Here is a 9,224-nt window from a genome sequence, read left to right as displayed (position 1 = left end):
GGACCCCGTCCAATGACGCGGCCGCATCGCGTGTCATGTGATGCGGCCGCCTGTGTGCTGACGCTGCCGCATCTCATGTCATGAGATGCGGCCGGCAGTAAGAAATCCGGAGATTTTGAATCAGAGGGGCAGCCGGCCGGCCTTCCGGCCAGCCCTAAAAGAGCTGAAACCGAGCGGCCTGGGGGACCGATGCCCCCCTGCCCCCCGGGCTAGCCCACCCCTGCCGTATATAATATGGGATATACTGAGCGCAGGCTTATTACCATGCAGCTGCTACCATATACAATATGGGATATACCGAGCGCAGGCTTATTACCATGCAGCTGGTACCATATACAATATGGGATATACCGAGCGCAGGCTTATTGCCACACAGCTGGTATTGTATACAATATGGGATATACCGAGCGCAGGCTTATTGCCACACAGCTGGTATTGTATACAATATGGGATATACCGACTGCGGGCTTATTGCCATACAGCTGGTACCGTATACAATATGGGATATACCGACTGCGGACTTACCGCCATGCAGCTGGTACCATATACAATATGGGATATACTGACTGCGGGCTTATTTTTTTCTCTGGTTTTGTTTCAAAATATTGCCTTATGTTGTCTTGGCAGCTGTCCATCAAGCCTATCTAAGGCTCATTTGGGTGTGTCTATAGCCAGCCCCTATACCTGGGAGGTAAGTGAATCTGATTTTAACTGCATTGTAATGGCGTCTAAAGCATATATATATATATATATATATATATATATATATATATATATATATATATATATATATATATATATATATATGTATATATATATAATGAGGACATGAAGCTCTTATCTGCCACAAAAGTGTTTGTTTACAATTAATTCACATGTTTTCCTGGGTGAAGAGCCACAAAATATGGACATATCGGTGAGGCCCGATAACAGGTTTCAGAACTTATGTTACATTTTATTTCTTCTTCTTTTTTTTTAAAATTTGAACTAGAGAAGGAAAATTAGAAGCTGTAACATTTTTTAAAACGGATTTCAAATTCAGGGCAAACCTTATGGGATTCTTTGATGTATTTAAATACATTGCAATGCATAGGTGATGGCATCTGATTCAGCATTCTCCTGAGGATGTAGCTATATTTCCAAACCCTTAACCTAGTTTTGTAGCACTCGCTGGAACAACTATCCTGCAGTTTATGTAAAACTTGTTTTTTTGCTATAACAGCTTGCCAACATTTTACAATTTCCAGGGACATGTTGCTGCTGAGCCTGTGACTCTAAGCACATTGCACAACATACCGTCTACAATCCCCATCATGTCATGTTTATGGCATTTCATGTTAATGTATTTTTTAAATTTTAAATGTGAGGGGCATGATGAAGTAGCTGGAGGACCGCAGGAGCAGCCCTCCAGCCTTCAAAGGGGCCACACATAGGAAGGAGGGAGAGGACAGTGCACTCCCTCCTCCGTGTGTGCCGCGGAGGTCATGTGACAAGGAAGATGGCTTCCCCCATTCTGATAAGATTGGGCCATCTGTTGCCCACCACTGCTCTAGTGGGTAATATGTCATCCTTTACCATGCTTGCCTCATTTTTAGATCTCCCCTCCCGGAGATCCCAAGTGACAAGTGCGGTGGACATGACAACATAATTTACATCATCACATTCCCTACCTCTACTGTGCAATGTCGCAGTTTGCGTCACTGAGCTGCACATGACGTCATGATGGTCCTGACCTCTGCCAGGATGACTCCCCAAAATACAGGCGTCTGCCGGATATTCCGGGAGAGTTGGAAAGTATGTCCTTTACATCCTGCAGGAGAAGCTGCTCTCTTGTTGAATACGGGTCTAGGTCCACTCTGCTCTGGCAGACACAATACACTGCAGGATCCGTCCAATACACATGTATTCATTGAGTGTCACCTATTAATAATATAGTCAATTATGAAAAAACCATTAAAAAAAATAAGTAATTTTTTTACATTTATCATGATGTTATTGTTAGGAACCCCTCCAGCCGGCACAACACAACCCGGAATCTACTCTGCCAGTCAGGTGTTCACTGAAGCCCCTGATGGTGGGGACAGACTGGGCCGCAGACTGACAGAGGGTCGTGAAGTGCGTACCAGCTGGGGAGAACCCAGGCAAGAGGAGTCAGGTCCACGCAGAGGTCAAGGGCCGGCAGCAGACAAGAGTATAGATGAACAAGCTGAGGTCAGGGGTCACAGGCAAATAGCAGAACGGGTAAACAGGCCAGAGATCAGGGTCACAGGAAACACGAGCAAGGTCCAAATCAAAGCCAAGGGTCATACACGGGGAGTCAAATAGCGATATCAGGATACAGGACAGGAACTAGCAGGTTAGCAGACTGGAACACAGGAGCTATAACCGGCAATGAGGCAGCAGACCTCATTGCCTTAAATACCCAGCTGAACCAATCACAGGTTGAACACACTCCTGCAGGTTAATAAAGCAGTCACTAACAGAGCCAATCAGGGCTTGCCCCTGGCCTGCACAGTTGCAGGCTAATGCCTGTAATTGCCTCCTATAATCTGCCCATATTAATTAGCCCACAGGCTGTAGAACGCTGCGCCCGGCCTCCTCCTATTGCCGGGACGCAGCTCTGAAGCGTCTACTGGTTGCCCCGGCAACGGCCGGGTTATGGCCGGAAATGACGTCCCGGTCGTCATAGCGACGGCCGGGACGCGGGTGAGTGAGTCGCGGCGGCTGGGCACCGCCGTGGCTCGTAACAGTACCCCCCCCTTGAGGAGGGGTCGAGGGACCCCGACATCCTGGTTTTCTAGGGAATTTTTTGAAGAACTCCTTCAGTTTCTTTGGGGCATGGAGTTGTCTCCGCGGAACCCAAGATCTCTCTTCCAATCCGCGATTCCTCCATTGTATGAGGAAATGCACCTGTCCTTGAACTTTTTTAGAATCAAGGACCTTTTGAATCACAAATTTTTGTGGTCCACTGGAACCTCTCCCAGGCACACTTGAAGACTGGGTTTGACCAGGAAATAGTACCGGTTTCAACAGAGAACAATGAAATGTGTTGGGAATCCTCAATGACGCCGGAATTTTTAACCTAAATGCGACGGGGTTCACCTGTTTGATGATAGGAAACGGCCCGATGAACTTAGGGCCCAACTTCTTGCAAGGCTGTCTAAGCCTGATATTTTTTGTAGACAGCCACACCTTCTGGCCAACCTTAAGGGAGCAGGTGGTACGATGTCGGTCCGAATTTTTTTTTGCCACAAGTGAGGCTTGTCTCAATGATGAGTGAACTTTCTTCCAGATAACTCTGAGATCTCTTGCAGTGGAGCGGATCTCCTGGATACCAACGGACTGGAGTGAATACAGGGAGTTAGATCTGGGGTGAAAACCATAATTGCAGAAGAACGGAGAGATTTTTGTAGCTGAGTGACAGGAATTATTACAGGCGAATTCCGCCCAGGGTAACAGGGAAGACCAATTATCGTGGAACTCCGATGTGTAACATCGCAAAAATTTTTCTAGGGACTGGTTAACCCTTTCAGTTTGCCCATTTGACTGAGGGTGGTAGGCGGATGATAAACTGACCTTGATTCCGAGAAGGGTACAGAAGGACCTCCAGAATTGTGCTATAAACTGAGAACCCCGATCAGAGACGATGTCAGTAGGGAGTCCATGGAGCCTGAAAATATGTTGAATGAATAAGAGAGCCAAATCCCGAGCAGAAGGTAGTTTGGTTAACGGAATGAAGTGTGACATTTTGCTGAACCGGTCTACCACGACCCAAATTGTGTTGTGTCCTGCAGAAGGTGGTAGATCCACTACAAAGTCCATAGACAGATGAGTCCATGGTTTCGCAGGAGGGGCCAAAGGAACTAATTGGCCTACTGGACGGATCCTAGGCACTTTGTTTCTAGCACAAATCTCACATGAGAGGACATGCCTCTTGACGTCGGCAGACATGGATGGCCACCAGACCGTGCGGGAAAGGATTTCTAGCGTCTTGTAAATTCCAGGGTGCCCAGCAGCCCTACTGCAATGTGCTTCCACAAGAACCGCCTTTCTTAAGTGGACTGGAACAAAAAGTCGTTGCTCCGGAGTAGCATCTGGGGCTAATTTCTGGAATCTCTGCAGTGTGACATTCAGATCTTGGGTTAACCCAGCATGGATTATGGAAGGAGGAATAATAGACTCTGGGTTAGTAACTGGAACATGGTGTGCCATGAAACTCCTGGACAGGGCATCTGCCCGGACATTCTTGGAACCTGGTCTGTAGGTGATCAGGAAATTGAACCGGGTAAAAAATAATGCCCAGCGGGCCTGTCTAGGGTTTAAGCGCTTGGCTGACTGTATATATTGCAAGTTCTTGTGGTCGGTAATGACAGAGATCTGATGCGAAGCACCCTCCAACCAATGCCGCCACTCCTCGAAGGCCCACTTGATTGCCAATAGTTCTCTATTACCGACATCGTAGTTGGCTTCTGCTGAAGAGAACTGACGGGAGAAATAGGCACATGGGTGTAGACGATTAGTATGAGGATCCTTCTGTGATAGAATGGCGCCGGCCCCGACGTCCGAGGCATCGACCTCTAGAACAAATGCTTTAGCTGGATCTGGATGTTTAAGGACCTCAGCTGAGATAAAGGCCTTTTTCAGACTTTTGAATGAGGCTACTGCTTGAGACGACCAATTAGTTGGGTCCATTCCTTTACGGGTCAAAGCCACAATGGGAGCCACAATGTCAGCGAAGTTGTGAATGAACCTTCGATAATAATTGGAGAAGCCCAGAAACCTCTGTACCGCCTTTAGATTGTTGGGTTGTACCCAATCCACAATAGCCTGGACCTTTGTTGAATCCATAGAAAATCCCTCAGAAGAGATTACGTAACCTAGAAAGGATACCTTCTGCACCTCAAACTCACACTTTTCCAGCTTGGCGTAGAGATGGTTTTCCCGCAATTTTTGTAAGACTTGTTTGACGTGAGTCTGATGTGCGAGTAAAGATTTGGAATAGATGAGGATATCATCTAAATAGACGCCCACAAAACCACCCAGGAAGTCTCGGAGGACCTCGTTGATCAAGTCCTGGAACACTGCAGGCGCATTGCTGAGGCCAAACGGCATGACCAGATACTCGTAGTGGCCAGAGTGCGTATTGAACGCCGTCTTCCACTCATCTCCTTCTTTGATACGGATGAGATTATATGCTCCGCGAAGGTCGATTTTAGTGAAGACAGTAGCCCCTCTTAGCTGATCAAACAATACCGAGATGAGCGGAAGGGGATAGGTGTTCTTGACTGTGATATGATTCAATCCCCGGTAGTCAATACAAGGTCTTAACCCTCCGTCTTTTTTTGATACAAAGAAGCATCCTGCTCCTACGGGAGACTTAGATGGCCTGATGAAGCCTCTCTCCAGGTTTTCGTCGATATACTCCTGCATGGATTTTGTTTCTGGTGCAGAAAGGGAATACAAACGCCCCTTAGGTAACTTGGAACCAGGAATAAGTTCAATGGCACAGTCAAAGTCACGATGTGGCAGTAAGGTATCAGCAGCCTTCTTGGAGAACACGTCCCAGAATTCATGATACTGTGAGGGAAGCCGCTCCGGAATAGGCTGAATCATACGCAGAGATAGTGACAAACAAGACTGTGTACAATAAGTACTCCACTTGACAATCTCTCCTTTTACCCAGTCTATGACAGGGTTATGACAGGAAAGCCATGGGTGGCCCAAGATCATAGGAACCGATGAACAATCGATCAGGAAGAAGGTGATTGACTCAGAATGGAGAGCTCCGATCTTCAACTGTAGTGGCGGGGTCTCCCAGGAAATCTTGCCACCAGGCAACGGACCTCCGTCTAAGCCACAGACAGTAATGGCAGAGTTGAGTTTTACCATCGGAATTCCGGCAGAGCGGGCAAACCCAATATCAAGGAAGTTGCCTGCAGCTCCGCTATCAATGAAGGCCGACAGGTCCACAGAGCGAGCCCGGAAGGTGAGCTGTGCAGGGATTAATACAGCATTTTTCGGGGAGATAATTTGCAGACCTAGGTGAACTTTCCCCTCATTCCCTAGGCATGGTCTTTTCCCGACTTATTTGGGCAAGAACGGGAGAAGTGGCCTTTTATGCCACAGTATAGACATAGACCTTGCGAATGTCTCCTGTCTCTCTCTTCAGAAGAGAGACGATATGCTCCTAATTGCATAGGCTCCTCACCATCCTGGGAAACAGGAACGAAGGCGGATGGAGGTGATGATGTTTCCTTTTCAGTTTTCCGCTCCTTATATCTCCTGTCAATTTTAATGGAGAGGTGCATCAGATCCTCCAGAGAACTAGGAGACGGGTATTGCACCAAAGAATCTTTAATCTGTTCAGATAGGCCGAGACGGAACTGACTTCGTAAGGCAGGGTCGTTCCATCCACTATCAGGTGACCATCTACGGAATTCAGCGCAGTATTCTTCTGCCGACCGTCGGCCTTGTTTCAAGGACCGTAGATGAGCTTCCGCGGAGGCCACTCGATCCGGGTCATCATACAGTAGACCCAGTGCCTCGAAGAAGGAGTCTACGGACTGCATGGCCGGACTGGTCTGCGGCAAAGAAAACGCCCAGGACTGGGGGTCACCCTGTAGAAGGGAAATAATAATCCCAACTCTTTGCTGCTCTGAACCGGAGGAGCGGGGTCTCATCCGAAAATAGAGCTTGCAGCTCTCCCTGAAGTTCCGAAACAGGGTTCTATTTCCGGAGAACCGATCTGGTAAGTTCATTTTGGGTTCACAGATGGGACCTGGAGTCGGTTGTGAAGCTTTTGTGGCTTCTTCTTGAACAGACATACGCTCAGCCAATCCCTGCATCATCTGATACAAGGACTCAACGTGGCCTGCTAGGGTTTGTGCCGGAGACGGTGTGGATCCACTTGTATCCATTCTAACCTTGTCTCCGTGAGTGGGCCGGTTATAATGTTAGGAACCCCTCCAGCCGGCACAACACAACCCGGAATCTACTCTGCCAGTCAGGTGTTCACTGGAGCCCCTGATGGTGGGGACAGACTGGGCCGCAGACTGACAGAGGGTCGTGAAGTGCGTACCAGCTGGGGAGAACCCAGGCAAGAGGAGTCAGGTCCACGCAGAGGTCAAGGGCCGGCAGCAGACAAGAGTATAGATGAACAAGCTGAGGTCAGGGGTCACAGGCAAATAGCAGAACGGGTAAACAGGCCAGAGATCAGGGTCACAGGAAACACGAGCAAGGTCCAAATCAAAGCCAAGGGTCATACACGGGGAGTCAAATAGCGATATCGGGATACAGGACAGGAACTAGCAGGTTAGCAGACTGGAACACAGGAGCTATAACCGGCAATGAGGCAGCAGACCTCATTGCCTTAAATACCCAGCTGAACCAATCACAGGTTGAACACACTCCTGCAGGTTAATAAAGCAGTCACTAACAGAGCCAATCAGGGCTTGCCCCTGGCCTGCACAGTTGCAGGCTAATGCCTGTAATTGCCTCCTATAATCTGCCCATATTAATTAGCCCACAGGCTGTAGAACGCTGCGCCCGGCCTCCTCCTATTGCCGGGACGCAGCTCTGAAGCGTCTACTGGTTGCCCCGGCAACGGCCGGGTTATGGCCGGAAATGACGTCCCGGTCGTCATGGCGACGGCCGGGACGCGGGTGAGTGAGTCGCGGCGGCTGGGCACCGCCGTGGCTCGTAACAGTTATTAATGGTTACTGTACATAAAATATATTTTTACAGTTGCTCTTGATTCCAAACACATGTTCTAGCATTCACACACGACCCTCATCACTATCGGACGCTGCTGGGTGTGCTAGAGACAGACACGCCCTTACTGAACATTGACTATGTGCGTTCTGCCCATGAAATCGTAGGCTGTCATAAGGGTACATTGCGTTCGAATATGAATTGGATGTTCTTGCATTCACTGACGTATGGTCCGGTTCTGGGTGTGTGCAGAGCGATTTTATGCAAAAATACAGCACTTATTGTCATTTAAGTTTATTAGAGAATCAGGCCTGTAATGTTTGGTCTTCTGCCGAACCACATACAAGGCCATGTATATGTATTGAAATATATAATTCTGGGGCCAGTCCCTGTACTAGCAGATATGCCGAAGTAACTGATGACCACCATTTAGCAAGAGTCCTCCCACTGTTCCCTTACCTATATCCTGGACACTGTAGACCTACTTTACATTTCGCACTTGATACATAGTGCAAAATGCATTTATTGTGCACCCATGTACCTGGCGCAATCCCGTGGGGGCTCAATGCCCGCTACATGCCCATAGTTCAGATTTCAGCATCTGATGGCAAAAGACGAAACGGCACCTGGCTCCCACCTACTTGCAATGTTGTAACATCATGACGCAAAGACAAGGGAGGGAGCAGACAAGGAGATAAAAGAAGAAAAGGTAATAACATTCCACCATTAAGAACGAGGAGAGACGCGACTGGAGAGAATGGGAGAGGGGGGTGTAGATAACAGTGTGGGGGGGGTAATGGAAAGAACAAGGGGGGGCAGGGCCATCTTTTCCATTGGGCACGATGGGCAGCTGCCTGGGGGCCCCACAGGCAAGGAGGCCCCATAGGCACGGCTCTTAATGAGAATAAATAATCCTGCAAAAGAAAAAAACCTGCAAAAAAAACCTTCAAGGGTCACTGAGCAAGTACATCTATCTCTATATATCTATATCTAGGGGCCCCGGTGCACTGCTTTGCCTGGGGGCCCATAATGTTGTTATGATGGCCCTGAGGGGGGGGGGTGGAGTGTCTGGAGAAAATGACAGAGAAGGGGTTGTAGAACATGGGGTGAAGGGGCTACAGAACATAGGGTGAGAGGGCTAGACAAAATGTGGGAGAGGTTGTTGGAGAGAACAAGGGGGGATTCAGGGGGTTGGAGAAAAGTAATTAGATATAGGTTAAAAAATTAAATCTGTAATATATTAAAGCAGACAGTGATGTCTTTATTAACAATAATGGTCTCTATTAAATGTGGGGGGGAATTTGTATGCTATTAATTTGATTTTGAGGCTCGTATGGAAATAGGCCACAGGACAGGCATTTCCCCATATTCAGCACAGAGGGATTGTGTCACAAACCAGGATCTCAGGTTCTGTCACTTACCTCTTTGCTGCCTTTCCAAGTTATCCCTAAGGTCCTCAGGCTCTGCTAGTTTCAGACCTCTCTGTAAGATGCTGCCCAGTCTGTCTCCACTCA

Source organism: Mixophyes fleayi, chromosome 2, assembly GCF_038048845.1.
Source record: "Mixophyes fleayi isolate aMixFle1 chromosome 2, aMixFle1.hap1, whole genome shotgun sequence".
In the NCBI taxonomy this organism is placed as follows: Eukaryota; Metazoa; Chordata; class Amphibia; order Anura; family Limnodynastidae; genus Mixophyes; species Mixophyes fleayi.
Note: the sequence above shows the minus strand (reverse complement) of the source record.